The 21,478-nt window shown below is 38.7% G+C and overlaps 25 non-coding genes across 25 annotated transcripts; all 25 read right to left on the bottom strand.

Moving 5' to 3' along the window:
* Nucleotides 1–493: 493 nt before the first annotated feature.
* Nucleotides 494–567, bottom strand: TRNAV-AAC (transfer RNA valine (anticodon AAC)). The gene has a single exon. It is a non-coding gene; the product is annotated as a tRNA-Val (tRNA).
* Nucleotides 568–1,661: 1,094 nt separating this feature from the next.
* On the bottom strand, nt 1,662–1,734 carry TRNAV-AAC (transfer RNA valine (anticodon AAC)). The gene has a single exon. It is a non-coding gene; the product is annotated as a tRNA-Val (tRNA).
* A 692-nt stretch (nt 1,735–2,426) lies between these two features.
* On the bottom strand, nt 2,427–2,499 carry TRNAV-CAC (transfer RNA valine (anticodon CAC)). The gene has a single exon. It is a non-coding gene; the product is annotated as a tRNA-Val (tRNA).
* Nucleotides 2,500–2,691: 192 nt separating this feature from the next.
* Nucleotides 2,692–2,764, bottom strand: TRNAV-CAC (transfer RNA valine (anticodon CAC)). The gene has a single exon. It is a non-coding gene; the product is annotated as a tRNA-Val (tRNA).
* A 1,352-nt stretch (nt 2,765–4,116) lies between these two features.
* On the bottom strand, nt 4,117–4,189 carry TRNAG-CCC (transfer RNA glycine (anticodon CCC)). Its single transcript has one exon. It is a non-coding gene; the product is annotated as a tRNA-Gly (tRNA).
* Nucleotides 4,190–4,765: 576 nt separating this feature from the next.
* Nucleotides 4,766–4,838, bottom strand: TRNAV-CAC (transfer RNA valine (anticodon CAC)). Its single transcript has one exon. It is a non-coding gene; the product is annotated as a tRNA-Val (tRNA).
* A 192-nt stretch (nt 4,839–5,030) lies between these two features.
* Nucleotides 5,031–5,103, bottom strand: TRNAV-CAC (transfer RNA valine (anticodon CAC)). Its single transcript has one exon. It is a non-coding gene; the product is annotated as a tRNA-Val (tRNA).
* A 1,196-nt stretch (nt 5,104–6,299) lies between these two features.
* TRNAV-AAC (transfer RNA valine (anticodon AAC)) lies at nt 6,300–6,372 on the bottom strand. Its single transcript has one exon. It is a non-coding gene; the product is annotated as a tRNA-Val (tRNA).
* Nucleotides 6,373–6,787: 415 nt separating this feature from the next.
* Nucleotides 6,788–6,860, bottom strand: TRNAV-AAC (transfer RNA valine (anticodon AAC)). The gene has a single exon. It is a non-coding gene; the product is annotated as a tRNA-Val (tRNA).
* Nucleotides 6,861–7,246: 386 nt separating this feature from the next.
* Nucleotides 7,247–7,319, bottom strand: TRNAV-CAC (transfer RNA valine (anticodon CAC)). Its single transcript has one exon. It is a non-coding gene; the product is annotated as a tRNA-Val (tRNA).
* Nucleotides 7,320–9,511: 2,192 nt separating this feature from the next.
* On the bottom strand, nt 9,512–9,585 carry TRNAV-AAC (transfer RNA valine (anticodon AAC)). The gene has a single exon. It is a non-coding gene; the product is annotated as a tRNA-Val (tRNA).
* Nucleotides 9,586–10,832: 1,247 nt separating this feature from the next.
* Nucleotides 10,833–10,905, bottom strand: TRNAV-AAC (transfer RNA valine (anticodon AAC)). The gene has a single exon. It is a non-coding gene; the product is annotated as a tRNA-Val (tRNA).
* A 957-nt stretch (nt 10,906–11,862) lies between these two features.
* On the bottom strand, nt 11,863–11,935 carry TRNAV-CAC (transfer RNA valine (anticodon CAC)). Its single transcript has one exon. It is a non-coding gene; the product is annotated as a tRNA-Val (tRNA).
* A 1,352-nt stretch (nt 11,936–13,287) lies between these two features.
* On the bottom strand, nt 13,288–13,360 carry TRNAG-CCC (transfer RNA glycine (anticodon CCC)). Its single transcript has one exon. It is a non-coding gene; the product is annotated as a tRNA-Gly (tRNA).
* A 269-nt stretch (nt 13,361–13,629) lies between these two features.
* TRNAV-AAC (transfer RNA valine (anticodon AAC)) lies at nt 13,630–13,702 on the bottom strand. Its single transcript has one exon. It is a non-coding gene; the product is annotated as a tRNA-Val (tRNA).
* Nucleotides 13,703–13,934: 232 nt separating this feature from the next.
* TRNAV-CAC (transfer RNA valine (anticodon CAC)) lies at nt 13,935–14,007 on the bottom strand. The gene has a single exon. It is a non-coding gene; the product is annotated as a tRNA-Val (tRNA).
* A 759-nt stretch (nt 14,008–14,766) lies between these two features.
* On the bottom strand, nt 14,767–14,839 carry TRNAV-AAC (transfer RNA valine (anticodon AAC)). The gene has a single exon. It is a non-coding gene; the product is annotated as a tRNA-Val (tRNA).
* A 728-nt stretch (nt 14,840–15,567) lies between these two features.
* Nucleotides 15,568–15,640, bottom strand: TRNAV-CAC (transfer RNA valine (anticodon CAC)). The gene has a single exon. It is a non-coding gene; the product is annotated as a tRNA-Val (tRNA).
* Nucleotides 15,641–15,910: 270 nt separating this feature from the next.
* TRNAV-AAC (transfer RNA valine (anticodon AAC)) lies at nt 15,911–15,983 on the bottom strand. The gene has a single exon. It is a non-coding gene; the product is annotated as a tRNA-Val (tRNA).
* Nucleotides 15,984–16,328: 345 nt separating this feature from the next.
* TRNAV-CAC (transfer RNA valine (anticodon CAC)) lies at nt 16,329–16,401 on the bottom strand. The gene has a single exon. It is a non-coding gene; the product is annotated as a tRNA-Val (tRNA).
* A 1,300-nt stretch (nt 16,402–17,701) lies between these two features.
* Nucleotides 17,702–17,774, bottom strand: TRNAV-CAC (transfer RNA valine (anticodon CAC)). Its single transcript has one exon. It is a non-coding gene; the product is annotated as a tRNA-Val (tRNA).
* A 1,396-nt stretch (nt 17,775–19,170) lies between these two features.
* On the bottom strand, nt 19,171–19,243 carry TRNAV-AAC (transfer RNA valine (anticodon AAC)). The gene has a single exon. It is a non-coding gene; the product is annotated as a tRNA-Val (tRNA).
* Nucleotides 19,244–19,435: 192 nt separating this feature from the next.
* TRNAV-CAC (transfer RNA valine (anticodon CAC)) lies at nt 19,436–19,508 on the bottom strand. Its single transcript has one exon. It is a non-coding gene; the product is annotated as a tRNA-Val (tRNA).
* A 910-nt stretch (nt 19,509–20,418) lies between these two features.
* On the bottom strand, nt 20,419–20,491 carry TRNAV-CAC (transfer RNA valine (anticodon CAC)). The gene has a single exon. It is a non-coding gene; the product is annotated as a tRNA-Val (tRNA).
* A 910-nt stretch (nt 20,492–21,401) lies between these two features.
* Nucleotides 21,402–21,474, bottom strand: TRNAV-CAC (transfer RNA valine (anticodon CAC)). Its single transcript has one exon. It is a non-coding gene; the product is annotated as a tRNA-Val (tRNA).
* Nucleotides 21,475–21,478: the final 4 nt, after the last annotated feature.

Genomic DNA, 21,478 nt, shown 5'->3' with positions numbered 1-21,478 from the left:
TTCGCATATGAGATGAATGTGATAACCACTACACTACAGAAACTGCCTCTTGGGGAATGGAAAAGAATTAAGCCTGGAAGTGCAATTTGCATATGGGCTTTCAAAAATATTTTTTCTGCTAATAGTAACAGAAAAATCCTAAATAAAATGAAATTTTCTGCCCAGTTTCAAAATGGGAACTTTTTGAGTGTTAGGCGAACGTGATAACCACTACACTACAGAAACTGCCTCTGCGGGGACTGAAAAGTATTGACCTGGAAGACCCATAGTAACAGAATCCTCATAAAATCATAAAGTAAAGTATGTTTCTGCCCACTTTCAAACTGAGGACCTTTCGCATATGAGATGAATGTGATAACCACTACACTACAAAAACTGCCTCTTGGGGAAAGGAAAAGAATTAAACTAGGATGTGCAATTTGCATATGGGCTTTCAAAAATATTTTTTCTGCTACTAGTAACAGAAAAATCATAAAATCATAAATAAAAAAAAAGTTTCTGCCCAGTTTCGAACTGGGGCACTTTTCGCGTGTTAGGCGAACGTGATAACCACTACACTACAGAAACTGCCTCTGCGGGTTTTGAAAAGTATTGAACCTGGAAGACCCATAGTAACAGTATCCTCATAAAATCATAAAGTAAAAGTATGTTTCTGCCCACTTTCAAACTGGGGACCTTTCGCGTGTGAGACGAATGTGATAACCACTACACTACAGAAACTGCCTCTGTGGGTTTGGAAAAGTATTGAACCTGGAAGACCCATAGTAACAGAATCCTCATAAAATCATAAAGTAAAAGTATGTTTCTGCCAACTTTCAAACTGAGGACCTTTCGCATATGAGATGCATGTGATAACCACTACACTACAAAAACTGCCTCTTGGGGAACGGAATAGAATTAAACTTGGAAATGCAATTTGCATATGGGCTTTCAAAAATATTTTTTCTGCTAATAGTAACAGAAAAATCCTAAATAAAAAATAAATTTCTGCCCAGTTACAAACAGGGGACCTTTCGCGTGTTAGGTGAACGTGATAACCACTACACTACAGAAATAGCCTCATGTGGAGTGGCAAAGTATTGAACCTGGAAGAGCCATAGTAACAGAATACTCTTAAAATCATAATGTAAAAGTATGTTTCTGCCCCACTTTCAAACTGAGGATCTTTTGCATATGAGATGAACGTGATAACCACTACACTACAGAAACTGCCTCTTTGGGAATGGAAAAGAATGAAACCTGGAAGTGCAATTTGCATATGGGCTTTCAAAAATATTTTTTCTGCTAATAGTAACAGAAAAATCCTAAATAAAAAGAAATTTTCTGCCAAGTTTCAAACTGGGAACTTTTTGCGTGTTAGGCGAACGTGATAACCACTACACTACAGAAACTGCGTCTGTGCCAACGGAAAAGTATAGAACCTGGAAGAGCCATAGTAACAGAATACTAATAAAATCATAAAGTAAAAGTATGTTTCTGCCTACTTTCAAACTGAGGACCTTTCGCATATGAGATGAATATGATAACCACTACACTACAAAAACTGCCTCTTGGAGAACTGAAAAGAATTAAACTCGGAAGTGCAATTTGCATATGGGCTTTCAAAAATATTTTTTCAGCTAATAGTAACAGAAAAATCCTAAAATCATAAATAAAAAAAAAGTTTCTACCCAGTTTCAAACTGGGGACCTTTCGCGTGTTAGGCGAACATGATAACCACTACACTACAGAAACTGCCTCTGTGGGGTTGGAAAAGTATTGAACCTGGAAGCACCATAGTAACAGTATCCTCATAAAATCATAAAGTAAAAGTATGTTTCTGCCCACTTTCAAACTGAGGACCTTTTGTGGGTGAGGTAAACATGATAACCACCACACTACAGAAACTGCCTGTGCGGGGACTGAAAAGTATTGAATCTGGAAGACCCATAGTAACAGAATCCTCATAAAATCATAAACTAAAAGTATGTTTCTGCCCACTTTCAAACTGGGGACCTTTCGCGGGTGAGGCGAACGTGATAACCACTACACTACAGAAACTGCCTCTGCGGGGACTGAAAAGTATTGAACCTGGAAGACCCATAGTAACAGAATCCTCATAAAATCATAAAGTAAAAGTATGTTTCTGCCTACTTTCAAACTGAGGACCTTTCGCATATGAGATGAATATGATAACCAATACACTACAGAAACTGCCTCTGTGGGTACGGAAAAGTATTGAACCTGGAAGAGCCATAGTAACAGAATACTCTTAAAATCATAACGTAAAAGTATGTTTCTGCCCACTTTCAAACTGGGAACCTTTCGCGGGTGAGGCGAACGTGATAACCACTACACTACAGAAACTGCGTCTGTGCCAAAGGAAAAGTATAGAACCTGGAAGAGCCATAGTAACAGAATACTCTTAAAATCATAACGTAAAAGTAGGTTTCTGCCCAGTTTCGAACTGGGGACCTTTCGCATGTGAGGCAAACGTGATAACCACTACACTACAGAAACTGCCTCTGCGGGGATGGAAAAGTATTGAAGGCAAAAGTATGTTTCTGCCCACTATCAAACTGGGGACCTTTCGCGTGTTAGGCGAACATGATAACCACTACAGTACAGAAACTGCCTCTGTGGGGACGCAAAAGTATTGAACCTGGAAGAGCCATAGTAACAGAATACTCTTAAAATCATAACGTAAAAGTATGTTTCTGCCCAGTTTTGAACTGGGGATCTTTCGCGTGTGAGGTGAACGTGATAACCACTACACTACAGAAACAGCCCCTTTTCTTAACACAAAAGTGGAATACCCATAGTAACAGAATACTCATAAAATCATAAAGTAAAAGTATGTTTCTGCCCACTTTCAAACTGAGGACCTTTCGCATATGAGATGAATGTGATAACCACTACACTACAAAAACTGCCTCTTGGGGAACGGAAAAGAATTAAACTTGGAAGTGCAATTTGCATATGGGCTTTCAAAAATATTTTTTCTGCTAATAGTAACAGAAAAATCCTAAATATAAAATAAATTTCTGCCCAGTTTCAAACAGGGGACATTTCGCGTGTTAGGCGAACGTGATAACCACTACACTACAGAAACAGCCTCTTGTGGAGTGGCAAAGTATTGAACCTGGAAGAGCCATAGTAACAGAATACTCTTAAAATCATAATGTAAAAGTATGTTTCTGCCCCACTTTCAAACTGAGGATCTTTCGCATATGAGATGAACGTGATAACCACTACACTACAGAAACTGCCTCTTGGGGAATGGAAAAGAATGAAACCTGGAAGTGCAATTTGCATATGGGCTTTCAAAAATATTTTTTCTGCTCATAGTAACAGAAAAATCCTAAATAAAAAGAAATTTTCTCCCCAGTTTCAAACTGGGAACTTTTTGCGTGTTAGGCGAACGTGATATCCACTACACTACAGAAACTGCGTCTGTGCCAACGGAAAAATATAGAACCTGGAAGAGCCATAGTAACAGAATACGAATAAAATCATAAAGTAAAAGAATGTTTCTGCCTACTTTAAAACTGAGGACCTTTTGCATATGAGATGAATATGATAACCACTACACTACAAAAACTGCCTCATGGAGAACTGAAAAGAATTAAACTCGGAAGTGCAATTTGCATATGGGCTTTCAAAAATATTTTTTCTGCTAATAGTAACAGAAAAATCTTAAAATCATATATAAAAAAAAAGTTTCTGCCCAGTTTCAAACTGGGGACCTTTCCCGTGTTAGGCGATCGTGATAACCACTACACTACAGAAACTGCCTCTGCGGGGATGGAAAAGTATTGAAAGTAAAAGTATGTTTCTGCCCACTTTCAAACTGGGGACCTTTCGCGTGTTAGGCGAACGGGATAACCACTACACTACAGAAACTGCCTCTGTGGGGACGGAAAAGTATTGAACCTGGAAGAGCCACAGTAACAGAATACTCTTAAAATCAAACCGTAAAAGTATGTTTCTGCCCAGTTTCGAACTAGGGACATTTTGCGTGTGAGGTGAACGTGATAACCACTACACTACAGAAACAGCCCCTTTTTGTAATACAAAAGTATTGAACCTTGAAGACCCATAGTAACAGAGTACTCATAAAATCATAACGTAAAAGTATGTTTCTGCCCAGTTTCGAACAGGGGACCTTTCGCATGGGAGGCAAACGTGATAACCACTACACTACAGAAACTGTTTCTGCGAGGACGGAAAAGTATTGAACCTGGAAGACCCATAGTAAAAGAATCCTCATAAAATCATGAAGTAAAAGTATGTTTCTGCCTACTTTCAAACTGAGGACCTTCGCATATGAGATGAATGTGATAACCACTACACTACAAAATCTGCCTCTTGGGGAACGGAAAAGAATTAAACTTGGAAGTGCAATTTGCATATGGGCTTTCAAAAATATTTTTTCTGCTACTAGTATCAGAAAAATCCTAAAATCATAAAAAAAAAAAAATCTTTCTGCCCAGTTTCGTACAGGGGACCTTTCGCGTGTTAGGCGAACGTGATAACCACTACACTACAGAAACTGCCTCTGCAGGGATGGAAAATTATTGAACCTGGAAGACCCATAGTAACAGTATCCTCATAAAATCATAAAGTAAAAGAATGTTTCTGCCCACTTTCAAACTGAGGACCTTTCGCGTGTGAGGCGAATGTGATAACCACTACACTACAGAAAGTGCCTCTGTGGGTACGGAAAAGTATTGAACCTGGAAGAGCCATAGTAACAGAATACTCTTAAAATCATAAAGTAAAAGTAGGTTTCTGCCCAGTTTCGAACTGGGGACCTTTCGCATGTGAGGCAAACGTGATAACCACTACACTACAGAAACTGCCTCTGCGGGGATGGAAAAGTATTGAAGGCAAAAGTATGTTTCTGCCCACTATCAAACTGGGGACCTTTCGCGTGTTAGGCGAACATGATAACCACTACAGTACAGAAACTGCCTCTGTGGGGACGGAAAAGTATTGAACCTGGAAGAGCCATAGTAACAGAATACTCTTAAAATCATAACGTAAAAGTATGTTTCTGCCCAGTTTCGAACTGGGGATCTTTCGCGTGTGAGGCGAACGTGATAACCACTACACTACAGAAACAGCCCCTTTTCTTAACACAAAAGTGGAATACCCATAGTAACAGAATACTCATAAAATCATAAAGTAAAAGTATGTTTCTGCCCACTTTCAAACTGAGGACCTTTCGCATATGAGATGAATGTGATAACCACTACACTACAAAAACTGCCTCTTGGGGAATGGAAAAGAATTAAACTTGGAAGTGCAATTTGCATATGGGCTTTCAAAAATATTTTTTCTGCTAATAGTAACAGAAAAATCCTAAATATAAAATAAATTTCTGCCCAGTTTCAAACAGGGGTCATTTCGCGTGTTAGGCGAACGTGATAACCACTACACTACAGAAACAGCCTCTTGTGGAGTGGCAAAGTATTGAACCTGGAAGAGCCATAGTAACAGAATCCTCATAAAATCATAAAGTAAGAGTATGTTTCTGCCCACTTTCAAACTGAGGACCTTTCGCATATGAGATGAATGTGATAACCACTACACTACAAAAACTGCCTCTTGTGGAAAGGAAAAGAATTAAACTTGGATGTGCAATTTGCATATGGGCTTTCAAAAATATTTTTTCTGCTAATAGTAACAGAAAAATCCTAAATAAAATGAAATTTTCTGCCCAGTTTCAAAATGGGAACTTTTTGAGTGTTAGGCGAACGTGATAACCACTACACTACAGAACTGCCTCTGTGGGGTTGGAAAAGTATTGAACCTGGAAGACCCATAGTAACAGTATCCTCATAAAATCATAAAGTAAAAGTATGTTTCTGCCCACTTTCAAACTGGGGACCTTTCGCGTGTGAGGCGAATGTGATAACAACTACACTACAGAAACTGCATCTGTGCCAACGGAAAAGTATAGAACCTGGAAGAGCCATAGTAACAGTATACTAATAAAATCATAAAGTAAAAGTATGTTTCTGCCTACTTTCAAACTAAGGACCTTTCGCATATGAGATGAATATGATAACCACTACACTACAAAAACTGCCTCATGGAGAACTGAAAAGAATTAGACTCGGAAGTGCAATTTGCATATGGGCTTTCAAAAATATTTTTTCTGCTAATAGTAACAGAAAAATCCTAAAATCATAAATAAAAAAAAAGTTTCTGCCCAGTTTCAAACTGGGGACCTTTCGCGCATTAGGCGAATGTGATAACCACTACACTACAGAAACTGCCTCTGCAGGGATGGAAAAGTATTGAAAGTAAAAGTATGTTTCTGCCCACTATCAAACTGGGGACCTTTCGCGTGTTAGGCGAACGTGATAACCACTACACTACAGAAACTGCCTCTGTGGGGTTGGAAAAGTATTTAACCGGGAAGAGCCATAGTAACAGAATACTCTTAAAATCATAAAGTAAAAGTAAGTTTCTGCCCAGTTTCAAACAGGGGACCTTTCGCGTGTGAGGCGAACGTGATAACCACTACACTACAGAAACAGTCCCTTTTCTTAACACAAAAGTGGAAGACCCATAGTAACAGAATACTCATAAAATCATAAAGTAAAAGTATGTTTTTGCCTACTTTCAAACTGAGGACCATTCGCATATGAGATGAATGTGATAACCACTACACTACAAAAACTGTCTCTTGGGGAATGGAAAAGAATTAAACTTGGAAGTGCAATTTGCATATGGGCTTTCAAAAATATTTTTTCTGCTGCTAGTAACAGAAAAATCCTAAAATCATAAATAAAAAAAATGTTTCTGCCCAGTTTCGAACTGGGGACCTTTCGCGTGTTAGGCGAATGTGATAACCACTACACTACAGAAACTGCCTCTGCGGGGTTGGAAAAGTATTGAACCTGGAAGACCCATAGTAACAGTATCCTCATAAACTCATAAAGTAAAAGTATGTTTCTGCCCACTTTCAAACTGGGGACCTTTCGCGGGTGAGGCGAATGTGATAACCACTACACTACAGAAAGTGCCTCTGTGGGTACGGAAAAGTATTGAACCTGGAAGAGCCATAGTAACAGAATACTCTTAAAATCATAAAGTAAAAGTAGGTTTCTGCCCAGTTTCGAACTGGGGACCTTTCGCATGTGAGGCAAACGTGATAACCACTACACTTCAGAAACTGCCTCTGCGGGGACTGAAAAGTATTGAACCTGGAAGACCCATAGTAACAGAATACTCTTAAAATCATAACGTAAAAGTAGGTTTCTGCCCAGTTTCGAACTGGGGACCTTTCGCATGTGAGGCAAACGTGATAACCACTACACTACAGAAACTGCCTCTGCGGGGATGGAAAAGTATTGAAGGCAAAAGTATGTTTCTGCCCACTATCAAACTGGGGACCTTTCGCGTGTTAGGCGAACATGATAACCACTACAGTACAGAAACTGCCTCTGTGGGGACGGAAAAGTATTGAACCTGGAAGAGCCATAGTAACAGAATACTCTTAAAATCATAAAGTAAAAGTATGTTTCTGCCCACTTTCAAACTGAGGATCTTTCGCATATGGGATGAACGTGATAAACACTACACTACAGAAACTGCCTCTTGGGGAACAGAAAAGAATTAAACCTGGATGTGCAATTTGCATATGGGCTTTCAAAAATATTTTTTCTGCTAATAGTAACAGAAAAATCCTAAAATCATAAATAAAAAAATGTTTCTGCCCAGTTTCAAACTGGGGACCTTTCGCGTGTTACTCAAATGTGATAACCACTACACTACAGAAACTGCATGCTTGGGTATGGAAAAGTATTGAACCTGGAAGACCCATAGTAACAGAATCCTCAAAAAATCATAAAGTAAAAGTATGTTTCTGCCCACTTTCAAACTGAGGACCTTTCGCATATGAGATGAACGTGATAACCACTACACTACAGAAACAGCCTTTTTATAGTGGCAAAGTATTGAACCTGGAAGAGCCATAGTAACAGAATACTCTTAAAATCATAATGTAATAGTATGTTTCTGCCCCACTTTCAAACTGAGGATCTTTCGCATATGAGATGAATGTGATAACCACTACACTACAGAAACTGCCTCTTGGGGAATGGAAAAGAATTAAGCCTGGAAGTGCAATTTGCATATGGGCTTTCAAAAATATTTTTTCTGCTAATAGTAACAGAAAAATCCTAAATAAAATTAAATTTTCTGCCCAGTTTCAAAATGGGAACTTTTTGAGTGTTAGGCGAACGTGATAACCACTACACTACAGAAACTGCCTCTGCGGGGACTGAAAAGTATTGACCTGGAAGACCCATAGTAACAGAATCCTCATAAAATCATAAAGTAAAGTATGTTTCTGCCCACTTTCAAACTGAGGACCTTTCGCATATGAGATGAATGTGATAACCACTACACTACAAAAACTGCCTATTGGGGAAAGGAATAGAATTAAACTAGGATGTGCAATTTGCATATGGGCTTTCAAAAATATTTTTTCTGCTACTAGTAACAGAAAAATCATAAAATAATAAATAAAAAAAAAGTTTCTGCCCAGTTTCGAACTGAGGCACTTTTCGCGTGTTAGGCGAACGTGATAACCACAACACTACAGAAACTGCCTCTGCGGGTTTCGAAAAGTATTGAACCTGGAAGACCCATAGTAACAGTATCCTCATAAAATCATAAAGTAAAAGTATGTTTCTGCCCACTTTCAAACTGGGGACCTTTCACGTGTGAGACGAATGTGATAACCCTACACTACAGAAACTGCCTCTGTGGGTACGGAAAAGTATTGAACCTGGAAGACCCATAGTAACAGAATCCTCAAAAAATCATAAAGTAAAAGTATGTTTCTGCCCACTTTCAAACTGAGGACCTTTCGCATATGAGATGAACGTGATAACCACTACACTACAGAAACAGCCTTTTTATAGTGGCAAAGTATTGAACCTGGAAGAGCCATAGTAACAGAATACTCTTAAAATCATAATGTAATAGTATGTTTCTGCCCCACTTTCAAACTGAGGATCTTTCGCATATGAGATGAATGTGATAACCACTACACTACAGAAACTGCCTCTTGGGGAATGGAAAAGAATTAAGCCTGGAAGTGCAATTTGCATATGGGCTTTCAAAAATATTTTTTCTGCTAATAGTAACAGAAAAATCCTAAATAAAATGAAATTTTCTGCCCAGTTTCAAAATGGGAACTTTTTGAGTGTTAGGCGAACGTGATAACCACTACACTACAGAAACTGCCTCTGCGGGGACTGAAAAGTATTGACCTGGAAGACCCATAGTAACAGAATCCTCATAAAATCATAAAGTAAAGTATGTTTCTGCCCACTTTCAAACTGAGGACCTTTCGCATATGAGATGAATGTGATAACCACTACACTACAAAAACTGCCTCTTGGGGAAAGGAAAAGAATTAAACTAGGATGTGCAATTTGCATATGGGCTTTCAAAAATATTTTTTCTGCTACTAGTAACAGAAAAATCATAAAATCATATATAAAAAAAAAGTTTCTGCCCAGTTTCGAACTGGGGCACTTTTCGCGTGTTAGGCGAACGTGATAACCACTACACTACAGAAACTGCCTCTGCGGGTTTGGAAAAGTATTGAACCTGGAAGACCCATAGTAACAGTATCCTCATAAAATCATAAAGTAAAAGTATGTTTCTGCCCACTTTCAAACTGGGGACCTTTCGCGTGTGAGACGAATGTGATAACCACTACACTACAGAAACTGCCTCTGTGGGTACGGAAAAGTATTGAACCTGGAAGAGCCATAGTAACAGAATACTCTTAAAATCATAACGTAAAAGTATGTTTCTGCCCAGTTTCGAACTGGAGACCTTTCGCGGGTGAGGCGAATGTGATAACCACTACACTACAGAAACTGCCTCTGTGGGTTTGGAAAAGTATTGAACCTGGAAGACCCATAGTAACAGAATCCTCATAAAATCATAAAGTAAAAGTATGTTTCTGCCAACTTTCAAACTGAGGACCTTTCGCATATGAGATGCATGTGATAACCACTACACTACAAAAACTGCCTCTTGGGGAATGGAATAGAATTAAACTTGGAAATGCAATTTGCATATGGGCTTTCAAAAATATTTTTTCTGCTAATAGTAACAGAAAAATCCTAAATAAAAAATAAATTTCTGCCCAGTTACAAACAGGGGACCTTTCGCGTGTTAGGTGAACGTGATAACCACTACACTACAGAAATAGCCTCATGTGGAGTGGCAAAGTATTGAACCTGGAAGAGCCATAGTAACAGAATACTCTTAAAATCATAATGTAAAAGTATGTTTCTGCCCCACTTTCAAACTGAGGATCTTTTGCATATGAGATGAACGTGATAACCACTACACTACAGAAACTGCCTCTTTGGGAATGGAAAAGAATGAAACCTGGAAGTGCAATTTGCATATGGGCTTTCAAAAATATTTTTTCTGCTAATAGTAACAGAAAAATCCTAAATAAAAAGAAATTTTCTGCCAAGTTTCAAACTGGGAACTTTTTGCGTGTTAGGCGAACGTGATAACCACTACACTACAGAAACTGCGTCTGTGCCAACGGAAAAGTATAGAACCTGGAAGAGCCATAGTAACAGAATACTAATAAAATCATAAAGTAAAAGTATGTTTCTGCCTACTTTCAAACTGAGGACCTTTCGCATATGAGATGAATATGATAACCACTACACTACAAAAACTGCCTCTTGGAGAACTGAAAAGAATTAAACTCGGAAGTGCAATTTGCATATGGGCTTTCAAAAATATTTTTTCAGCTAATAGTAACAGAAAAATCCTAAAATCATAAATAAAAAAAAAGTTTCTACCCAGTTTCAAACTGGGGACCTTTCGCGTGTTAGGCGAACATGATAACCACTACACTACAGAAACTGCCTCTGTGGGGTTGGAAAAGTATTGAACCTGGAAGCACCATAGTAACAGTATCCTCATAAAATCATAAAGTAAAAGTATGTTTCTGCCCACTTTCAAACTGAGGACCTTTTGTGGGTGAGGTAAACATGATAACCACCACACTACAGAAACTGCCTGTGCGGGGACTGAAAAGTATTGAATCTGGAAGACCCATAGTAACAGAATCCTCATAAAATCATAAACTAAAAGTATGTTTCTGCCCACTTTCAAACTGGGGACCTTTCGCGGGTGAGGCGAACGTGATAACCACTACACTACAGAAACTGCCTCTGCGGGGACTGAAAAGTATTGAACCTGGAAGACCCATAGTAACAGAATCCTCATAAAATCATAAAGTAAAAGTATGTTTCTGCCTACTTTCAAACTGAGGACCTTTCGCATATGAGATGAATATGATAACCAATACACTACAGAAACTGCCTCTGTGGGTACGGAAAAGTATTGAACCTGGAAGAGCCATAGTAACAGAATACTCTTAAAATCATAACGTAAAAGTATGTTTCTGCCCACTTTCAAACTGGGAACCTTTCGCGGGTGAGGCGAACGTGATAACCACTACACTACAGAAACTGCGTCTGTGCCAAAGGAAAAGTATAGAACCTGGAAGAGCCATAGTAACAGAATACTCTTAAAATCATAACGTAAAAGTAGGTTTCTGCCCAGTTTCGGACTGGGGACCTTTCGCATGTGAGGCAAACGTGATAACCACTACACTACAGAAACTGCCTCTGCGGGGATGGAAAAGTATTGAAGGCAAAAGTATGTTTCTGCCCACTATCAAACTGGGGACCTTTCGCGTGTTAGGCGAACATGATAACCACTACAGTACAGAAACTGCCTCTGTGGGGACGCAAAAGTATTGAACCTGGAAGAGCCATAGTAACAGAATACTCTTAAAATCATAACGTAAAAGTATGTTTCTGCCCAGTTTTGAACTGGGGATCTTTCGCGTGTGAGGTGAACGTGATAACCACTACACTACAGAAACAGCCCCTTTTCTTAACACAAAAGTGGAATACCCATAGTAACAGAATACTCATAAAATCATAAAGTAAAAGTATGTTTCTGCCCACTTTCAAACTGAGGACCTTTCGCATATGAGATGAATGTGATAACCACTACACTACAAAAACTGCCTCTTGGGGAACGGAAAAGAATTAAACTTGGAAGTGCAATTTGCATATGGGCTTTCAAAAATATTTTTTCTGCTAATAGTAACAGAAAAATCCTAAATATAAAATAAATTTCTGCCCAGTTTCAAACAGGGGACATTTCGCGTGTTAGGCGAACGTGATAACCACTACACTACAGAAACAGCCTCTTGTGGAGTGGCAAAGTATTGAACCTGGAAGAGCCATAGTAACAGAATACTCTTAAAATCATAATGTAAAAGTATGTTTCTGCCCCACTTTCAAACTGAGGATCTTTCGCATATGAGATGAACGTGATAACCACTACACTACAGAAACTGCCTCTTGGGGAATGGAAAAGAATGAAACCTGGAAGTGCAATTTGCATATGGGCTTTCAAAAATATTTTTTCTGCTCATAGTAACAGAAAAATCCTAAATAAAAAGAAATTTTCTCCCCAGTTTCAAACTGGGAACTTTTTGCGTGTTAGGCGAACGTGATATCCACTACACTACAGAAACTGCGTCTGTGCCAACGGAAAAATATAGAACCTGGAAGAGCCATAGTAACAGAATACGAATAAAATCATAAAGTAAAAGAATGTTTCTGCCTACTTTCAAACTGAGGACCTTTTGCATATGAGATGAATATGATAACCACTACACTACAAAAACTGCCTCATGGAGAACTGAAAAGAATTAAACTCGGAAGTGCAATTTGCATATGGGCTTTCAAAAATATTTTTTCTGCTAATAGTAACAGAAAAATCTTAAAATCATATATAAAAAAAAAGTTTCTGCCCAGTTTCAAACTGGGGACCTTTCCCGTGTTAGGCGATCGTGATAACCACTACACTACAGAAACTGCCTCTGCGGGGATGGAAAAGTATTGAAAGTAAAAGTATGTTTCTGCCCACTTTCAAACTGGGGACCTTTCGCGTGTTAGGCGAACGGGATAACCACTACACTACAGAAACTGCCTCTGTGGGGACGGAAAAGTATTGAACCTGGAAGAGCCATAGTAACAGAATACTCTTAAAATCAAACCGTAAAAGTATGTTTCTGCCCAGTTTCGAACTAGGGACATTTTGCGTGTGAGGTGAACGTGATAACCACTACACTACAGAAACAGCCCCTTTTTGTAATACAAAAGTATTGAACCTTGAAGACCCATAGTAACAGAGTACTCATAAAATCATAATGTAAAAGTATGTTTCTGCCCAGTTTCGAACAGGGGACCTTTCGCATGGGAGGCAAACGTGATAACCACTACACTACAGAAACTGCTTCTGCGAGGACGGAAAAGTATTGAACCTGGAAGACCCATAGTAAAAGAATCCTCATAAAATCATGAAGTAAAAGTATGTTTCTGCCTACTTTCAAACTGAGGACCTTCGCATATGAGATGAATGTGATAACCACTACACTACAAAATCTGCCTCTTGGGGAACGGAAAAGAGTTAAACTTGGAAGTGCAATTTGCATATGGGCTTTCAAAAATATTTTTTATGCTACTAGTAACAGAAAAATCCTAAAATCATAAATAATAAAAATGTTTCTGCCCAGTTTCGAACTGGGGACCTTTCGCGTGTTTGGTGAATGTGATAACCACTACACTACAGAAACTGCACCTTTGGAGATGGAAAAGTATTGAACCTGGAAGATCCATAGTAACAGAATCCTCATAAAATCATAAAGTAAAAGTATGTTTTTGCCAACTTTCAAACTGGGGACCTTTTGTGTGTTAGGCGAATGTGATAACCACTACACTACAGAAACTGCCTCTGTGGGGACGGAAAGTATTGAACCTGGACGAGCCATAGTAACAGAATACTCTTAAAATCATAACGTAAAAGTATGTTTCTGCCCAGTTTCGAACTGGAGACCTTTTGCGTGTGAGGCAAACGTGATAACCACTACACTACAGAAACTGCCTCTGCGAGGACAGAAAAGTATTACACCTGGAAGAGCCATAGTAACAGAATACTCTTAAAATCAAAACATAAAAGTATGTTTCTGCCCAGTCTTGAACTGGGGACTTTTCGCGTGTGATGCGAACGTGATAACCACTACACTACAGAAACAGCCTCTTGTGGTGCGGCAAAGTATTGAACCTGGAAGAGCCATAGTAACAGAATACTCTTAAAATCAAAATGTAAAATTATGTTTCAGCCCCACTTTCAAACTGAGGATCTTTCGCTTATGAGATGAACGTGTTAACCACTACACTACAGAAACTGCCTCTTGGGGAATGGAAAAGAATGAAACCTGGAAGTGCAATTTGCATATGGGCTTTCAAAAATATTTTTTCTGCTAATAGTAACAGAAAAATCGTAGATAAAAAGAAATTTTCTGCCCACTTTCAAACTGAGGACCTTTCGCGTGTTAGGCGAACGGGATAACCACTACACTACAGAAACTGCCTCTGTGGGGACGGAAAAGTATTGAACCTGGAAGACCCATAGTAACAGAATCCTCATAAAATCATGAAGTAAAAGTATGTTTCTGCCTACTTTCAAACTGAGGACCTTCGCATATGAGATGAATATGATAACCACTACACTACAAAATCTGCCTCTTGGGGAACGGAAAAGAATTAAACTTGGAAGTGCAATTTGCATATGTTCTTTCAAAAATATTTTTTCTGCTACTAGTATCAGAAAAATCCTAAAATCATAAAAAAAAAAAAATGTTTCTGCCCGGTTTCGTACTGGGGACCTTTCGCGTGTTAGGCGAACGTGATAACCACTACACTACAGAAACTGCCTCTGTGGGGATGGAAAAGTATTGAACCTGGAAGACCCATAGTAACAGTATCCTCATAAAATCATAAAGTAAAAGAATGTTTCTGCCAACTTTCAAACTGAGGACCTATCGCATATGAGATGAACGTGATAACCACTACACTACAGAAACAGCCTCTTGTGGAGTCGCAAAGTATTGAACCTGGAAGAGCCATAGTAACAGAATACTAATAAAATCATAAAGTAAAAGTATGTTTCTGCCTACTTTCAAACTGAGGACCTTTCGCATATGAGATGAATGTGATAACCACTACACTACAAAAACTGCCTCTTGGGGAACGGAAAAGAATTAAACTTGGAAGTGAAATTTGCATATGGGCTTTCAAAAATATTTTTTCTGCTACTAGTATCAGAAAAATCCTAAAATCATAAATAATAAAAGTGGTTCTGTCCAGTTTCGAACTGGGGACCTTTCGCGTGTTAGGCAAATGTGATAACCACTACACTACAGAAACTGCATCTTTGGAGGTGGAAAACAATTGAACCTGGAAGACTCATAGTAACAGAATCCTCATAAAATCATAAAGTAAAAGTATGTTTTTGCCCACTTTCAAACTGGCGACCTTTTGTGTGTTAGGCGAATGTGATAACCACTACACTACAGAAACTGCCTCTGTGGGGATGGAAAGTATTGAACCTGGAAGAGCCATAGTAACAGAATACTCTTAAAATCATGACGTAAAAGTATGTTTCTGCCCAGTTTCGAACTGGGGACCTTTTGCGTGTGAGGCAAACGTGACAACCACTACACTACAGAAACTACCTCTGCGAGAATGGAAAAGTATTGCACCTGGAAGAGCCATAGTAACAGAATACTCTTAAAATCATAAAGTAAAAGTATGTTTCTGCCCACTTTCAAACTGAGGACCTTTCGCATATGAGATGAATGTGATAACCACTACACTACAAAAACTGCCTCTTGGGGAACAGAAAAGAATTAAACTCGGAAGTGCAATTTGCATATGGGATTTCAAAAATATTTTTTCTGCTAATAGTAACAGAAAAATCCTAAAATCATAAGTAAAAAAAAAGTTTCTGCCCAGCTTCAAACTGGGGACCTTTCGCGTGTTAGGCAAACGTGATAACCACTACACTACAGAAACTGTCTCTGTGTGGATGGAAAAGTATTGAAAGTAAAAGTATGTTTCTGCCCACTTTCAAACTGGGGACCTTTCGCGTGTGAGGCTAACGTGATAACCACTACACTACAGAAACTGCATCTGCGGGGACAGAAAAGTATTGAACATGGAAGACCCAAAGTAAAAGAATCCTCATAAAATCATAAAGTAAAAGTATGTTTTTGCCCACTTTCAAACTGGGGACCTTTCGCGTGTTAGGCGAATGTGATAACCTCTACACTACAGAAACTGCCTCTGTGGGGACGGAAAAGTATTGCACCTGGAAGAGCCATAGTAACAGAATACTATTAAAATCATAACGTAAAAGTATGTTTCTGCCCAGTTTCGAACTGGGGACTTTTCGCGTGTGAGGCGAACGTGATAACCACTACACTACAGAAACTGCCTCTGCGAGGATGGGAAAGTATTGAACCTGGAAAACCCATAGTAACAGTATCCTCATAAAATCATAAAGTAAAAGTATGTTTCTGCCCACTTTCAAACTGGGGACCTTTCGTGTCTGAGGCAAACGTGATAACCACTACACTACAGAAACTGTCTCTGCGTGGACGGAAAAGTATTGAAAGTAAAATTATGTTTCTGCCCGCTTTCAAACTGGGGACCTTTCGCGTGTGAGGCTTACGTGATAACCACTACACTACAGAAACTGCCTCTGCGGGGACAGAAAAGTATTGAACATGGAAGACCCATAGTAAAAGAATCCTCATAAACTCATAAAGTAAAAGTATGTTTTTGCCCACTTTCAAACTGGGGACCTTTCGCGTGTTAGGCAAATGTGATAACCACTACACTACAGAAACTGCCTCTGTGGGGACGGAAAAGTATTGCACCTGGAAGAGCCATAGTAACAGAATACTCTTAAAATCATAACATAAAAGTAAGTTTCTGCCCAGTTTCGAACTGGGGACTTCTCGCGTGTGAGGTGAACGTGATAACCACTACACTACAGAAACTGCCTCTGCGGGGATGGAAAAGTATTGAACCTGGAATACCCATTGTAACAGAATCCTCAAAAAATCATAAAGTAAAAGTATGTTTCTGCCCACTTTCAAACAGAGGACCTTTCGCATATGAGATGAACGTGATAACCACTACACTACAGAAACAGCCTCTTGTGGAGTGGCAAAGTATTGAACCTGGAAGAGCCTTAGTAACAGAATACTCTTAAAATCATAATGTAAAAGTATGTTTCTGCCCCACTTTCAAACAGAGGACCTTTCGCATATGAGATGAACATGATAACCACTACACTACAGAAACAGCCTCTTGGGGAACGGAAAAGAATTAAACTTGGAAGTGAAATTTGCATATGGGCTTTCAAAAATATTTTTTCTGCTACTAGTATCAGAAAAATCCTAAAATCATAAATAATAAAAATGTTTCTATCTAGTTTCGAACTGGGGACCTTTCACGTGTTATGCAAATGTGATAACCACTACACTACAGAAACTGCATCTTTGGAGGTGGAAAAGTATTGAACCTGGAAGACCCATAGTAACAGAATCCTCATAAAATCATAAAGTAAAAGTATGTTTTTGCCCACTTTCAAACTGGGGACCTTTTGTGTGTTAGGCGAATGTGATAACCACTACACTACAGAAACTGCCTCTGTGGGGACGGAAAGTATTGAACCTGGAAGAGCCATAGTAACAGAATACTCTTAAAATCATAACGTAAAAGTATGTTTCTGCCCAGTTTCGAACTGGGGACCTTTTGCGTGTGAGGCAAACGTGACAACCACTACACTACAGAAACTACCTCTGCGAGAATGGAAAAGTATTGCACCTGGAAGAGCCATAGTAACAGAATACTCTTAAAATCATAAAGTAAAAGTATGTTTCTGCCCACTTTCAAACTGAGGACCTTTCGCATATGAGATGAATGTGATAACCACTACACTACAAAAACTGCCTCTTGGGGAACAGAAAAGAATTAAACTCGGAAGTGCAATTTGCATATGGGATTTCAAAAATATTTTTTTTGCTAATAGTAACAGAAAAATCCTAAAATCATAAGTAAAAAAAAATTTTCTGCCCAGCTTCAAACTGGGGACCTTTCGCGTGTTAGGCGAACGTGATAACCACTCCACTACAGAGACAGCCTCTGCGGGGACAGAAAAGTATTGAAAGTAAAAGTATGTTTCTGCCAACTTTCAAACTGGTGACCTTTCGCGTGTTAGGCGATCGTGATAACAACTACACTACAGAAACTGCCTCTGTGGGGACGGAAAAGTATTGAACCTGGAAGAGCCATAGTAACAGAATACTAATAAAATCATAAAGTAAAAGTATGTTTCTGCCTACTTTCAAACTGAGGACCTTTCGCATATGAGATGAATGTGATAACCACTACACTACAAAAACTGCCTCTTGGGGAACGGAAAAGAATTAAACTTGGAAGTGCAATTTGCATATTGGCTTCCAAAATTATTTTTTCTACTAATAGTAACAGAAAAATCCTGAATAAAAAATAAATTTCTGCCCAGTTTCAAACAGGGGACCTTTCGCGTATTAGGCGAACGTGATAACCACTACACTACAGAAACAGCCTCTCGTGGAGTGGCAAAGTATTGAACCTGGAAGAGCCATAGTAACAGAATACTCTTAAAATCAAAATGTAAAATTATGTTTCAGCCCCACTTTCAAACTGAGGATCTTTCGCATATGAGATGAACGTGATAACCACTACACTACAGAAACTGCCTCTTGGGGAATGGAAAAGAATTAAACCTGGAAGTGCAATTTGCATATGGGCTTTCAAAAATATTTTTTCTGCTAAAACTAACAGAAAAATCCGAAATAAAAAGAAATTTTCTGCCCAGTTTCAAACTGGGAGCTTTTTGAGTGTTAGGCGAACGTGATAACCACTACACTACAGAAACTGCGTCTGTGCCAACGGAAAAGTATTGAACCTGGAAGAGCCATAGTAACAGAATACTAATATAATCATAAAGTAAAAGTATGTTTCTGCCTACTTTCAAACTAAGGACCTTTCGCATATGAGATGAATATGATAACCACTACACTACAAAAACTGCCTCTTGGAGAACTGAAAAGAATTAAACTCGGAAGGGCAATTTGCATATGGGCTTTCAAAAATATTTTTTCTGCTAATAGTAACAGAAAAATCCTAAAATCATAAATAAAAAAAAAGTTTCTGCCCAGTTTCAAACTGGGGACCTTCCGCGTGTTAGGCAAACGTGATAACCACTACACTACAGAAACTGTCTCTGCGTGGATGGAAAAGTATTGAAAGTAAAAGTATGTTTCTGCCCACTTTCAAACTGGGGACCTTTCGCGTGTGAGGCTAACGTGATAACCACTACACTACAGAAACTGCATCTGCGGGGACAGAAAAGTATTGCACCTGGAAGAGCCATAGTAACAGAATACTATTAAAATCATAACGTAAAAGTATGTTTCTGCCCAGTTTCGAACTGGGGACTTTTCGCGTGTGAGGCGAACGTGATAACCACTACACTACAGAAACTGCCTCTACGGGGATGGAAAAGTATTGAACCTGGAAAACCCATAGTAACAGTATCCTCATAAAATCATAAAGTAAAAGTATGTTTCTGCCCACTTTCAAACTGGGGACCTTTCGTGTCTGAGGCGAATGTGATAACCACTACACTACAGAAACTGCCTCTTGGGGAATGGAAAATAATTAAACCTGGAAGTGCAATTTGCATATGGGCTTTCAAAAATATTTTTTCTGCTAATAGTAACAGAAAAATCCTAAATAAAAAGAAATTTTCTGCCCAGTTTCAAACTGGGAACTTTTTGAGTGTTAGGCGAACGTGATAACCACTACACTACAGAAACTGCGTCTGTGCCAACGGAAAAGTATTGAACCTGGAAGAGCCATAGTAACAGAATACTAATAAAATCATAATGTTAAAGTATATTTCTGCCTACTTTCAAACTGAGGACCTTTCGCATATGAGATGAATATGATAACCACTACACTACAAAAACTGCCTCTTGGAGAACTGAAAAGAATTAAACTCGGAAGTGCAATTTGCATATGGGCTTTCAAAAATATTTTTTCTGCTAATAGTAACAGAAAAATCCTAAAATCATAAATAAAAAAAATGTTTCTGCCCAGTTTCGAACTAGGGACCTTTCGCAGTTTGGCAAATGTGAAAACCACTACACTACAGAAACTGCCTCTGCGAGGATGGAAAAGTATTGAACCTGGACGATCCATAGTAACAGTATCCTCATAAAATCATAAAGTAAAACTATGTTTCTGCCCACTTTCTAACAGAGGACCTTTCGCATATGAGATGAACGTGATAACCACTACACTACTGAAACTGCCTCTGTGGGTACGGAAAAGTATTGAACCTGGAAGAGCCATAGTAACAGAATACTCTTAAAATCATAACGTAAAAGTATGTTTCTGCCCAGTTTCGAACTGGGGACCTTTCGCGTGTGAGGCGAACGTGATAACCACTACACTACAGAAACTGCCTCAGCAGGAAAGGAAAAATATTGAACCAGGAAGACCCATAGTAACAGAATCCTCAAAAAATCATAAAGTAAAAGTATGTTTCTGCCCACTTTCAAACAGAGGACCTTTCGCATATGAGATGAACGTGATAAACACTACACTACAGAATCTGCTTCCTGGGGAATGGAAAAGAATTAAACCTGGAAGTGCAATTTGCATATGGGCTTTCAAAAATATTTTCTCTGCTAATAGTAAGAGAAAAATCCTAAATAAAAATAAATTTTCTGCCCAGTTTCAAACTGGGAACTTTTTGAGTGTTAGGCGAACGTGATAACCACTACACTACAGAAACTGCGTCTGTGCCAACGGAAAAGTATTGAACCTGGAAGAGCCATAGTAACAGAATACTAATAAAATCATAAAGTAAAAGTATGTTTCTGCCTACTTTCAATCTGAGGACCTTTCGCATATGAGATGAATGTGATAACCACTACACTACAAAAACTGCCTCTTGGGGAACGGAAAAGAATTAAACTTGGAAGTGAAATTTGCATATGGGCTTTCAAAAATATTTTTTCTGCTACTAGTATCAGAAAAATCCTAAAATCATAAATAATAAAAATGGTTCTGTCCAGTTTCGGACTGGGGACCTTTCGCGTGTTAGGCAAATGTGATAACCACTACACTACAGAAACTGCATCTTTGGAGGTGGAAAACAATTGAACCTGGAAGACTCATAGTAACAGAATCCTCATAAAATCTTAAAGTAAAAGTATGTTTTTGGCCACTTTCAAACTGGCGACCTTTTGTGTGTTAGGCGAATGTGATAACCACTACACTACAGAAACTGCCTCTGTGGGGATGGAAAGTATTGAACCTGGAAGAGCCATAGTAACAGAATACTCTTAAAATCATGACGTAAAAGTATGTTTCTGCCCAGTTTCGAACTGGGGACCTTTTGCGTGTGAGGCAAACGTGACAACCACTACACTACAGAAACTACC

The sequence above is a fragment of the Taudactylus pleione genome, unplaced genomic scaffold (assembly GCF_031769625.1).
Source record: "Taudactylus pleione unplaced genomic scaffold, aTauple2 ptg000050l, whole genome shotgun sequence".
In the NCBI taxonomy this organism is placed as follows: Eukaryota; Metazoa; Chordata; class Amphibia; order Anura; family Myobatrachidae; genus Taudactylus; species Taudactylus pleione.
The sequence above is the reverse complement of the archived record's forward strand: the minus strand, read 5'-3'. Positions and strand labels throughout refer to the sequence as shown.